General features: G+C 43.6%; 1 protein-coding gene across 4 annotated transcripts in view; it reads left to right on the top strand.

The window, feature by feature from the left end:
• Positions 1–11,259, top strand: part of DAG1 (dystroglycan 1 (dystrophin-associated glycoprotein 1)) — a 47,434-nt gene that overhangs the window by 16,038 nt on the left and 20,137 nt on the right. The window contains exon 3 of one of the 4 annotated variants that reach the window (XM_012720395.1): positions 4,029–4,218. The exons of the other annotated variants lie outside the window; for them this stretch is intronic. The gene's annotated coding sequence lies outside the window, so the exon portion shown is untranslated. The remainder of the gene's footprint in view (positions 1–4,028; positions 4,219–11,259) is intronic. 4 annotated transcript variants of the gene reach the window in all.

The raw sequence follows: 11,259 nt of genomic DNA, 5'->3' as shown, positions 1-11,259 counted from the left end.
GGGGGGGGAGAGAGAGAGAGTGTGTGTGTGTGTGTGTGTGTGTTTGAGGGAAAGATTCAGGGATTAACCAAGCAGGGGTGTGTGTGCGTGAGAGAGAGGGAGAGAGAGACAGACTTTAACCTTGGTAATTTTATTTCATTTTTGGATCTGGTGTAGAGAAAGCAGGATATCCATTGGTGTACGTAACGATGTCTGTGTTCCTTAGCTTGTCTGCTTATGTAAATTGTTTGAAGCACACAAACATACTCCTAAGAGATTGTGGGTGACAGGATTAGGATTATTTGTATAGGACCCTCCCTGATGGTAAGAGTGGGTTAAAGCACAGCCCTAAGAAATTAAAGCCACTTAAGCATAAGTTCTATCCCCAGCCCCGGACGTGATCCATTTGGCATGGCAGATCTCTCCTGACCCGCCTGCTGCCTCCCTCAGCAGTGTACTTCCTCAGTTAGCCTGTTCTGCTCCCTGCTCTGTCTCTGGTGAAGCCGCTCACTCGTCCCTACCCCTCTGACCTGTAACCCAGTTCTGTATGCGTAAATAAATCTTTAAAAAAATTTTTTAAAAAAGATTATTTGTATACTGTAAATATGTATATTTTAAAGTGTAGGTGCTTTTCTAAGTGCTTTATATGCATTACTCATGTAATAAATCTGTTTATAATCTGGACAAAAGGAATTTGATATAGGAAGTGTTTAAGTATTAAAGCAGCTTTATAAAACAGTGTACAAATATGGAGGGACTATGGAGGGACTGTTGGTTGGTATCTGGCAGGCAAACCCTGTGTGTACTGGGTTTTAATTATTTGTTCATTTGATAGATGCTGTTGTTATTACATGTCTTGGGCACTGTGCTTTGTCCTGGGGATGAATTTAGTAATGGATGAGACAGGTATGAGCGCTAAGCCTGCCCTGTCTATGCAAAGAAAGAAAAGTAAAGGTTTACTTTTCCTCAGTTGGTATTTTTCAGAAGTGAGAAACTGAGGCTTTTGCCTGTGGCTAGTAATCATGGAGAGTCAATGTGCCTTTGATTCCTTACAAGTTGTTCTGGGTTTGGCCCGGGAGGTGCCCTGGTTGAGAGGGTGAGGGTTATTAGTTCAGGAATGAACAGTAGGAGTAAAGAGCATCACACATACCTTATTATTGGGGGTAATGAGCTCATAAATTCCATACCGCAATTTTCCTCTGAAGTAGTCAAGTTTGACTAGAAAAACATAGTGCCATGTTTTCATTCATTAGTTGTCTGCATACTCACCACCCCATATTCTCATACCGACTGTGAAGTGCCATTACATCCAGCCTGAATTTATGACATCTTCTGCCACCACACCCATTCACCCGTTAATTAAGCAGCGGAGGGGGCGAATGGTTATCTTGTGTCTTTGTAACTTATCTCTCTTTCCTTTTCCATCTCCTGCTATTAATGAAGGAGTATGACAATAACTCAATTTTAGTGAAAGTAAGGGAAAAGTTTCATATATTTTGGAGGGAGTGTAAATTTGAAGGCCTTTTTTTTTTTTTAAGATTCATTTTGTTTATGGATATAAGAACAGGTGTAGGCTAGAGGTGGGGGTGGTGGTGAGAAGATTCACCAGAGACAGAGTGGGGAGCAGAACAGGTAGACTGACTAAAATACACTGCTGAGGGGAGCAGTGGGCTGTGCAGGAGAAGTCTGCTGAGCCATGGAGGTCAGCTCCCTGGCTGGCAGTGGCTGGCAATAGCTGAGACTTTAACCCCTGCGCCGCCAGGAAGGCCCAATTCTAGTAAAATTTAAAAATTACAATTATGAGTTATATGACTAAATTTGAGCTTTAGGGATGAACCAGAAAGAGGTGTTCATATTTTTGTGTTCAGAGGGTACATTAAATGTGTCATTTGTGGAGAGCTACTGAAGAAACCCGCCTGTTTAAACTGAAGATTTGGGGAGGAAATCTCCTTTTCGCTTGTGCCCTAGTGTATTAGAGTTTTTATCTCTATATGAATTATTTTTATTGTAAAGTCCAAAGGTAAGGACCAGATGGCCAGTGCCATCAGTTTGAGCCTGTACCTTCTGAACTGTGACTGGGGGTCATTAGTGGGGAATCTGATGCTGGAAACACTGGATTTAGCCTGCCCAGATTCGACCTTTAGCTGTGGGACTTCTGAAATTGGTAAAAGTTTGCTCTGGGATTTTTTTTTTTCCTCCAGGAGAGAAGGCTGCTGGGAGGGGAAGATAACTATTTTTAATCGTAAGCAAATATAGCCCTATGTAGTAATTTCAGGCTCTACTGTGACATTTTCTCCCATTACAACCCAAGTCACTTTTAAAACTAAGTCCTTTTTTGGTATATTTTGTGTTTGTGGGGGAAATCCTTTTAAAACACCTTCATTTCCTGGTGATTATTAGGGTAGAGGGTTGGACCAATGGGAAAAATGCAATTTAAGGGTAAAAACTTTACAACGTGTAAATAAATAAGTTCGGGGGGGGACCCTTCATTTCCCCTTACAAACTTGGAGGCTCAGGGGACTGTGTGTTTTGAATCCTTCAGTCTGCACCCCATTGTGTAGGATGCCTAGAACCTGGAATGCTAGTGGACAGAGTGCTAGGGTGTGAGGTGAGTGGTGGAGTGAGGGTTGGAGAAGCTGGCAGTTTAGGAGTTGGTCTGATGACTTTGCTTCACAACTGTTAATGAGTATCCCTGCTTTTACCAGGGAAGAACTGAAGTCTAGGGAGGGAGGCAGACTGTGTTGCACATTCCTTCCTGTGTATTTTCTTTATGTTTTACATGACATACATTTTGTGATATAAATTAAAAAAAAATTATTTATGCATACAGAATTGGGGTATGGGCCAGAGGTGCAGGGGCGGTGAGAGGATTCACTAGAGACAGAGTGGGGAGCAGAACAGGCTGATGAAGTACACTGCTGAGGGGAGGAGCAGGCAGATCAGGAGAGGTCTGCCATGCCACGTGGATCACCTCTGGGCTGGGGATTGAACTCGTGCTGAAGTGGCTTTAGCTTCTTAGTGCTGTATTTTAACCTGCTGCGCCACCAGGGAGGGCCCATGACGTATATTTTAATAGAACTTCAAAATATAGAAAAACTCCAGCAACTGTATAGGAACACCTAAACACTTTTTTTTAAGAGTCACCTTTTGTTTATGTTTTTTGCCTTGTTTGATGATTCTTGCTCTTTTTTTTTTTAATAAGATTTATTTATGTATGCATACAGAACTGGGGTGCAGGTCAGAGGTGCAGGAGCGGTGAGAGGATTTACCAGAGGCAGAGTGGGGAGCAGAACAGGCAGATCAATGAAGTACACGGCTGAGGGGAGCAGCAGGTGGATCAGAGGTCTGCCATGTCGTGTGGGTCTCTTCCCTGACTGGGGATCGTACTCACGCCCAAGTGGTTGTGGCAAGCTTCACAGTGCTGCACTCTAATCTGTTGTGCCGCCAGGGAGGGTCCTTTTTCTCTTTTTTCTTATCTTTTTTTCCTGAACCATTTACAAGTAATTGATGACCATTATGCCCCTTTCCTTCTAAATACTTAATTGTATATTTCCTAAACATAAGGACATCCTCTTACATAATCACAGTACAACTATCAAAATCAAGAATTTGACATTGGGCCTCCCTGGTCTCAACACAATGAAGCTATCAGTAGCCTCCACAGCATGAAATCTATCCCTGCCCCACATGGCACAGCAGACCTCTGGTCTCACCCACTCCCCTCAGCAGTCTATTTCAGTTAATCCACCTGTTCTGCTCCCCACTCTGTTTCTGGTGAATCCTCTCACCTCCTGTATTACTATCTCTGGCCTATACCCCAGTTTTTGGATGCATAAATGAAATAAATCTTAAAAAAAAAAGAAGAATTTGACATTGGTATATTACTGATTTACAGTCCATATTCAGATTTCTTTAGTTGTCCCAGTAGCATCTTTTGTAGGTCCCATGTAAGAGGACACAAGACTCTGCTTTGTCCTGATGACCATCTCTGGTTAAAAGGTGTCTGGTAGTTTTTTCTATTGTAAAGTTGCTGTTTTTTCTATTTGCAGTTAATGGGTAACTTATGGGGTACACCTGTCACTTCATACTGACAGTGGCCCCATAAAGACCAGTGACACTATGGTTCCCATTTCACTGATGAGAAAACAAGCTTAGCAGCGCGAGGCCAACTTGAGTGATCGGGCTTATGCCACAGAATCAGAGCCAGGGACTGCTGCAGCCACTGCAACACTGCGGAGGGTGAGTCTGGGTAGAAGAGTGGACAGATCTTAAGAGGGCAAAAATTCCAGTACTACTCCCATTTGGTGTCAGTGCTGCCTCTCAGCAGCATTGATGTGTATTGTCAAGGGGCCAGAGCGTTTAGGAGAAACTTCTGAGACTCTAGTTAGAGAACTTCAGTACAGAAGTCCTTGTTCTGATGAGGATTAGTCAAATGTGATGATGAACACAGGGTTAAGTCCCTATATAGTTTACCTTTCAGTTTTGCTTTGATAGTTTATTTTTTTATTTTTTATTTTTAAGATTTATTTATTTGTGCATACAGAACTGGGGTACAGGCCAGAGGCTCAGGTGTGGTGAGAGGCTTCACCAGAGACAGAGTGGGGAGCAGAACAGGCAGATTTACGAAGTACACTGCTGAGGGGAGCAGCGGGCGGGTCAGGAGAGGTCTGCCGCGCCATGTGGTCACCTCCGGGGCAGGCGGGAATCGAACTCATGCGGAAGTGACTTTAGCTTCTCAATGCTGTGCTTTAACCCGCTGCACCACCAGGGAGGGCCTGCTAGTTTATTTTTTTAAAGATCTTTTTGCATAGAAGAACGGGGTACAGGCCAGAGGTGTGTTTGGAGGGGGATTGAGAGGATTCACTAGAGACAGAGTGGGGAGTAGAACAGGCAGAGCTACTGAAATACACTGCTGAGGGGAGCAGCAGGTGAGACAGGAGAGGTCTGCTGCACCACATGTGGGTTAGATCTCTGGGGAGGGATCGAAATCTGGCCATTGTTGTGATAGTGCTGAGACTTAGCCCCAGGACACCAGGGAGGCCACTACTTTCAGTTTTAAATCTCTCAGTGCTTATTCGTGCAATCTGGACCCTGAATCATGCTAATTATTACCTCATGTTAGTTTCAGAACTGCTATCTAGTGAATAGAGTTTGCAATTGGTTGGAATTTGTGACCCAAGTCAGTCATCGAAATCTTCGGAGTGGCATCAGTTTTCTATGTTCCTGCTTATTAGGTAATTTTAATGTGTAGCCATGGTATAGAGCCACCACTTCAAAAACTTAGCAGAACCTGTCTTTTTAATTGAAGTAAGAAATTTAGCCTGTCTCACATAGGCAAAACTGGGCTTTCAGATGTTACTAAACTTTCCTATTTGGTGGACCAAAATTCATCCAAAGAAGATGGTCACTGAGGAAGAAAGTTTACTGGACTTATGTGGCCAGGTATCAGAAAGGGGTGCCTTCCTGGGAAGGAACCTCATGCCTGATACCAGAGTTATTATCTAGGTGTTTTCAAAGAGGTAAAGGAGGGGGAAGGATTGGACTTTGATATAAAGCATTTGAGGAAAAACATTAATTTGTGTTAACTCACCAACCAAATATTTGTAACCACCTATTCCAGTTGAAGGGCTGAGTTAGATATTGTAGGAGTAAGCATCAGGTTAAGTGGAGTATAATTGTTTTGTAGGAACACCCGTGGTCCTGTGTTCAGGAGAATTTGCTGTGGAACATATTCTTTGTCAAATGAATGGCAGGTTTTGGGCATACTTGCATAAAAGAAAAAAATCCTGGAATGGTGAAGGAAGGGAGGTCTCTCAGGAAAGTGAGACTTGGAGCCCAGTCCTGAAGATAAGCTGAGAATCTGAGGGTTCAACAGTGACATCTTTGCATGGAAAGTGATGAAATGACCCAACTTGTAGAGAATGAAGTCCAGAGTAGAGTGACTAAAGGTCAGGCATGAGCCAGGAATCTTGGACAAGGCAGTGTGACCAAGGCTAATGGGGTGGGAATGGAGAGATGACAGGTGAGACAAGTGGTCCAGGTGTTGGGGAGGAGCCAAAGATCCAGTATATACTCTCAGGTCTTTGAACTCATTTTTGAATTTAATTGGAGTCTGCGTCTTGACCCACATCATTAGGTGGTGATGGTGGTGTTTGTTTTGTTCTTTGGACAAACATTTACAAAAAACTCCCCATTTCTCAGGCAAGACCAAGAGGAAATAGTATCTGCCTGGTCCCTTCTGTCCCTTTCTCTCCCCGTGCTCTTGAGTGAACAGACAGGTCTGAGAAGTGGAGACCATGCTCTGAGCCCTTGAGCTTCCCTGATTGATGCTGATCTGTACTCTTCTGCACCCTAGCCAGGCCCTGTCATTTAGCACACACTGAACCTGTTTGAGCACAGGACCCAGGTGACTTAGACCCTGTTCCAACCCTCAGGGGACACCTAGTGTAGTAAGCAACACTTTTTATTGAGAAACAAGAGAAGCTGATAGTATTTTTCTTGAAACTTTAACCCTCTAAATAAGAGCAAGCATTTTCATTTTATGATATTCATTTATGAAGAAATTGAAGCAAATAGATTAAAGAGCAAATGGGGGAAAGTAGGACAGTATCTGATATTGAGTATGTTAAAATTTGTTGAATAGAAATTATCAAGGACATATAATTCTTGGGTCCTCCCTGGTGGTGCAACAGGTTAGGACGCAGCACTGTAAGTGAGCCGCAGCCACCTCAGTGCAACTTTGATTCCCAGCCCTGGACCTGATCCACATGGTGCAGCAGACCTCTCCTGACCCACCCGCTGCTCCCCTCAGTAGTGTACTTCATCGATCTGCCTGTTCTGCTTTCTGCTCCCTGCTCTGTCTCTAGTGAAGCCTCTCACTGCCCTTGCACCTCTGGCTTGTACCCCAGTTCTGTACGCATAAATAAATCTTTTTAAAAAATATAGTTCTTACTGTTTGTTAGAGCAAGTTGCTTAAGGAAAAAGAAATAATTGCAGAAGCAAATAGTAGATGTTTCTATGGTACTTTTGTTCAGAGAACAAACACCAGTTATCGTTATTTAATTTGCCATTTGCCCAAGTTATCTCTGTTATGCTGTTGACTATTTTTGTAACTAGAGTTATTTCATTGCCTGTTTGTCTAGAAGACAAGGTTTTTGAAAACAGGCAGATTTATGAAATAAGAAAAATTCTTGTTGGAAAAATTTGCTATTGATCATTATACCAGCTGTTGTCCTGAAATTTGGAATGCAGGTCCCTTACCCAGAAGATATCCATGCCTGAGATCTGTGGGGCAGGCCCACTGCTTTCTTGGTGAAGGTTGAGGATATTAGATCACGTTCATTGTCCTTCAGAATGTTTTGGAATTGATTTCTTTAAAGCCTACTGTATACATATACATCCAGTCTCATAATAAGTGCACTAACCATTTTTAAGTCTTGATGCTCAGAGTTTTACACTTTGAGCTATTGAATCACAAGGAAGTAACCAGTGCCAGGCAGGGTACACTGGTCTTACACAGGGTACTCACTGAATCCTTTTTCCTTTTTAGATTTATTTATTTGTGCATACATAGACTGGGGAACAGGCCAGAGGTGAGGGGGAGTGAGGATTCACCAGGGACAGAGTAGGGAGCAGAACAGGCAGCTCTGCTGAAACACACTGCTGAGGGGAGCAGCAGGCCAGACAGGAGAGATCTGCTGTGCCCTATGGGTCACTCCCTGGCCGGGGATCAAACTCATGCTGCACTGGCTGCAGGTAGTTTCCTAGTGCCAATTCTTTTTTTTTTTTTTTTTTTTTTTTTTTTTTTTTTAAAGATTTATTTATTTATTCATACAGAACTGGGGTACAGGCCAGAGATGCGGAGGGTGAGAGGATTCACCAGAGACAGAGCGGGAAGCAGAACAGGCAGATCGATGAAGTACACTGCTGAGGGGAGCAGCGGGCGGGTCAGGAGAGGTCTGCCACGCCATGTGGTCACCTCCGGGGCAGGCGGGAATCGAACTCATGCGGAAGCGGCTCTAGTTTCTCAGTGCAGTGCTTTAACCCGCTGCGCCACCAGGGAGGGCCATCCTAGTGCCAATTCTTAACTCCTTGTGCCACCAGGGAGGCCCCAGTTCTCACTGAGTCTTACATGCCCATGGAGCATGCCTTTGCACCACGATAAGTGTCACATTTAATACTTAGCTGAGAGCCTGGATGCATTGCAAGTACTCTGAAAAATACATTCACAAACTTTAAATTAGCTTTCTTTGAATTAGCTGCAGTTGTTTACAGTGTGGACCCTCCCAGAAGCTGCTTCTCAGGTTTACAGCTTGGGTTTGAGAAATGGAAACTTTGGTGTCAAGAATGTGCTGGGTGACTTCCTGTTTCTTAACCTTTCTATAGGTAAAGAACTTAAGTGACTGTTTGAGGTTTCTGTGGATTGTGACTTTATAAAAAGAGTGATTAAAAAGCAAAAACAAGACTCCCAGTGCTCCAGATAAGAACTGCTAGTGAATTTATTATATTTTAAGTTCTTTCCCAAAGAAATTTGGATTTTCCTCTAAACATTTGCTGAGTATAGCAGAGAGTGATCTAAAAGGCTGGCAGAAGACTGGAGGTCTGTGCCCTTCCTTGGAATGAAAAGCATCTTCAAAGAGTCTGTCACTCCATCTTTATTTCCCCTCTAGTTCTGGGGTTCATAGCTGGTATACCTACTTGAATTGGAATTGTCAGGGAGATCTGGAAGGTATTCTGTGGGGATAGAAGACTGGCTTTTGTGGCCACTTTCTCAATCAGGTAAGAAACTCTTTAAGCCCAGCATGTCTTGCTGCCTTCTGATGAGCAACTTGGCACGGGTGTGGAGGGTGCTTTCCCTGTTCATGTTTGTTGCTGCCCAGATTGTTATCTCTGTATCCCCCTCTCTTCCTTACAGAAATTTTATTTTGGAATAATTAGGTGCAGGGACAGTGTAGGGACAGAGGACAGATCCTGTTTTCTTAGTCAAAAGCAACAAAGCAGCTTGGTCTGAAAGATGGAATCACAGCTCCATCTAGTTTATCCACGTGCTCTCTTTTGCCTGTGACTTCTTTGCTTTCTTGTCCTTTTCCTCTGGAAGTTATGAGCAGGGAGGGCACTGGCTGTCGCTATGGCTCTAGGGGTTGGGGCCAATCTGTTAGGAGCACTGGACCATAAAATCCCTCACAGTATCATCTTTATCCCTGCCTGAGTTAAGTGCAAAGAGGGGATAGCTGAGTCTTGATTAGGTTTACAGAGCTTCTGGTTTAATACAGTAAAACATAAACTTTACATTTACAAAAAGGTAGTTAGCTCCCAGCACAAGTAATGATTTACATGGAGACTGGAACGGGCAGCCTCCTGTGTGCCTACCTTAGAAGCCGGTTGAAGATTCATGGGAAGTGAAGGCATAACATGTGAAGAATAAAACTGGGTTGGTGGGATTCCTGCCCTCCTGGTTTCATCCAGTGCATGACACTGACCTGGCTTGGAAATTGAGGAGAGCTCAACACTGTTTGGAGAAAGAAAATAGTATTTGTGCCCTAGGAGATTGTGGCCACTGTGGAAAAGGACTTCATAGCCACTGGTTTCCCCCTACTACTTGGGGATTTGTAAATTATAGCTGTACCTTTTTGATGAGACAGAAGATTCTCTTGCATTTTTTTTTTCTTTCCTTACCCCTCTTTGCCTTTAATTTTTAATCCTTGGATTCTAAGACACAGGAATTTCCAAATAATTACTGTTGTGTCAAAATGTATGTTTTCCTTTTGTGCCAAGGGAACACTCAGAGCCTGTAGAAGAGGAGGTAGGGCAGCAGGAGGTGAGGGCTAGAGCATATTTAGGGTTTGTTGAGTTATGTTAACCTTGGTATAAATCTATCCTGGCAGACTGTTTTCTGGGGATCCATGGGAGCTTTGAAGAGAACACCTGGGAGTAATGGGCTTTTTGTCTCTCAGTATTGAGATACTTGACCTGGACACATTTGTTTAAATTTGTGCTGCTGTTCTTAAGGAGCAGCCTAATGTCCGCTGCTTGGGCAAGATCAGCACTGCAAGAGCCAATGGGACCTGGCCCGGGCCTTCACCACGTTCACTGGGAATCAGTGCTTTCAGGTGCTATGCTAGGTAAATCTGATCCCAAGCAGATGTGGCAGGCCCCCTGTCCTCTCATCTTTGTGCACTATTTCACTGCCTGCTCATAGACTGTAGAGCAATTTCTAAGAGTCTGTTAGGCCATCTTTTGACAGTTTTGCTCCAGCCTTTGGCAGCACTCCAGTAAAAAACTTAGAAGAGAAGTTTGTAATAATTTAGATTTTGTAGCTGTGGCAAGACTGAGGTGGGTAGAAGGGCCAATTAGACTGGGTCATATGTGGGAGGGAAGGAATTCTGCTAGCAAGAAAGCCTGTGCAGAGGGAGTGGGTGCTAGTTGTGTCTTGTCCTTTTATAAACAAGGTTTGTTGATCTCTGACAATTTCTGGTATGAGTGAAATGTTCTTGATGGTTGAGCTTTAAGAATGTGGCCAAAAATGAGAATGTGCCTAAAAGCACGCCACCACTTTCAACACTGAAGATTGAAGTATTACATAGCTACATAGACACTGGCTGTGGTGGGATGAGACCTTAACAGTGAAGATGCACCTGGGTCCCTGACACCACTGCTTGGCTTCTGAGGCCTATACGGAGAGGCAGGACCAAGGGCGGCAGTAAAGGGGACCTGCAGGGTGACTGGGGCCACTCTGACATTTCATCTCACTGTTCTGTTTTGGAGTCTGATAAGCCAGTTAGGTCAAGAAGACCAACAGTCAATATACTTTCTCAATTTAATTCATTGAAGTCAGATTAGCATGTTTGTTTGGACCTATAGCACTCATATTTAATCTTTTATAAGTGTGAGATCAGGTGATCACTGCTCTTGTGCTGGGTGAATAATTTTGGGGATCTACTAAAAACCTTTTCCTGTACTGTGATATGCGGAGTGCCTTCTTGGTGCTGTCATCTACTGGGGAAGAGAACAACAGGTTGTAAACTTCTAACACCCCTGGGAGAACCTCTTCTTCCTTCCTTCCTCTCTGGACAACCCTTTGTTGGTGGCTGGCTTTGACCCCAACAGACCTTGATACCCTGCTCCCACAGCGTGGTCTCTGCGTTTGTACTAAGATGGATTGGGGAGTTTGGGGCAACTCAGAGGGAGCTTAGTTTCCAGGCCTACTTAGCAGACACCTGTATATATTAATAGTATATAAGTACTTTGCTCATTACCTCTGTGTTTTATGATTTAGTAATG

The sequence above is a fragment of the Condylura cristata genome, unplaced genomic scaffold (assembly GCF_000260355.1).
Source record: "Condylura cristata isolate star-nosed mole 26May11 unplaced genomic scaffold, ConCri1.0 scaffold00004, whole genome shotgun sequence".
Taxonomy (NCBI): Eukaryota; Metazoa; Chordata; class Mammalia; order Eulipotyphla; family Talpidae; genus Condylura; species Condylura cristata.
The sequence above is the reverse complement of the archived record's forward strand: the minus strand, read 5'-3'. Positions and strand labels throughout refer to the sequence as shown.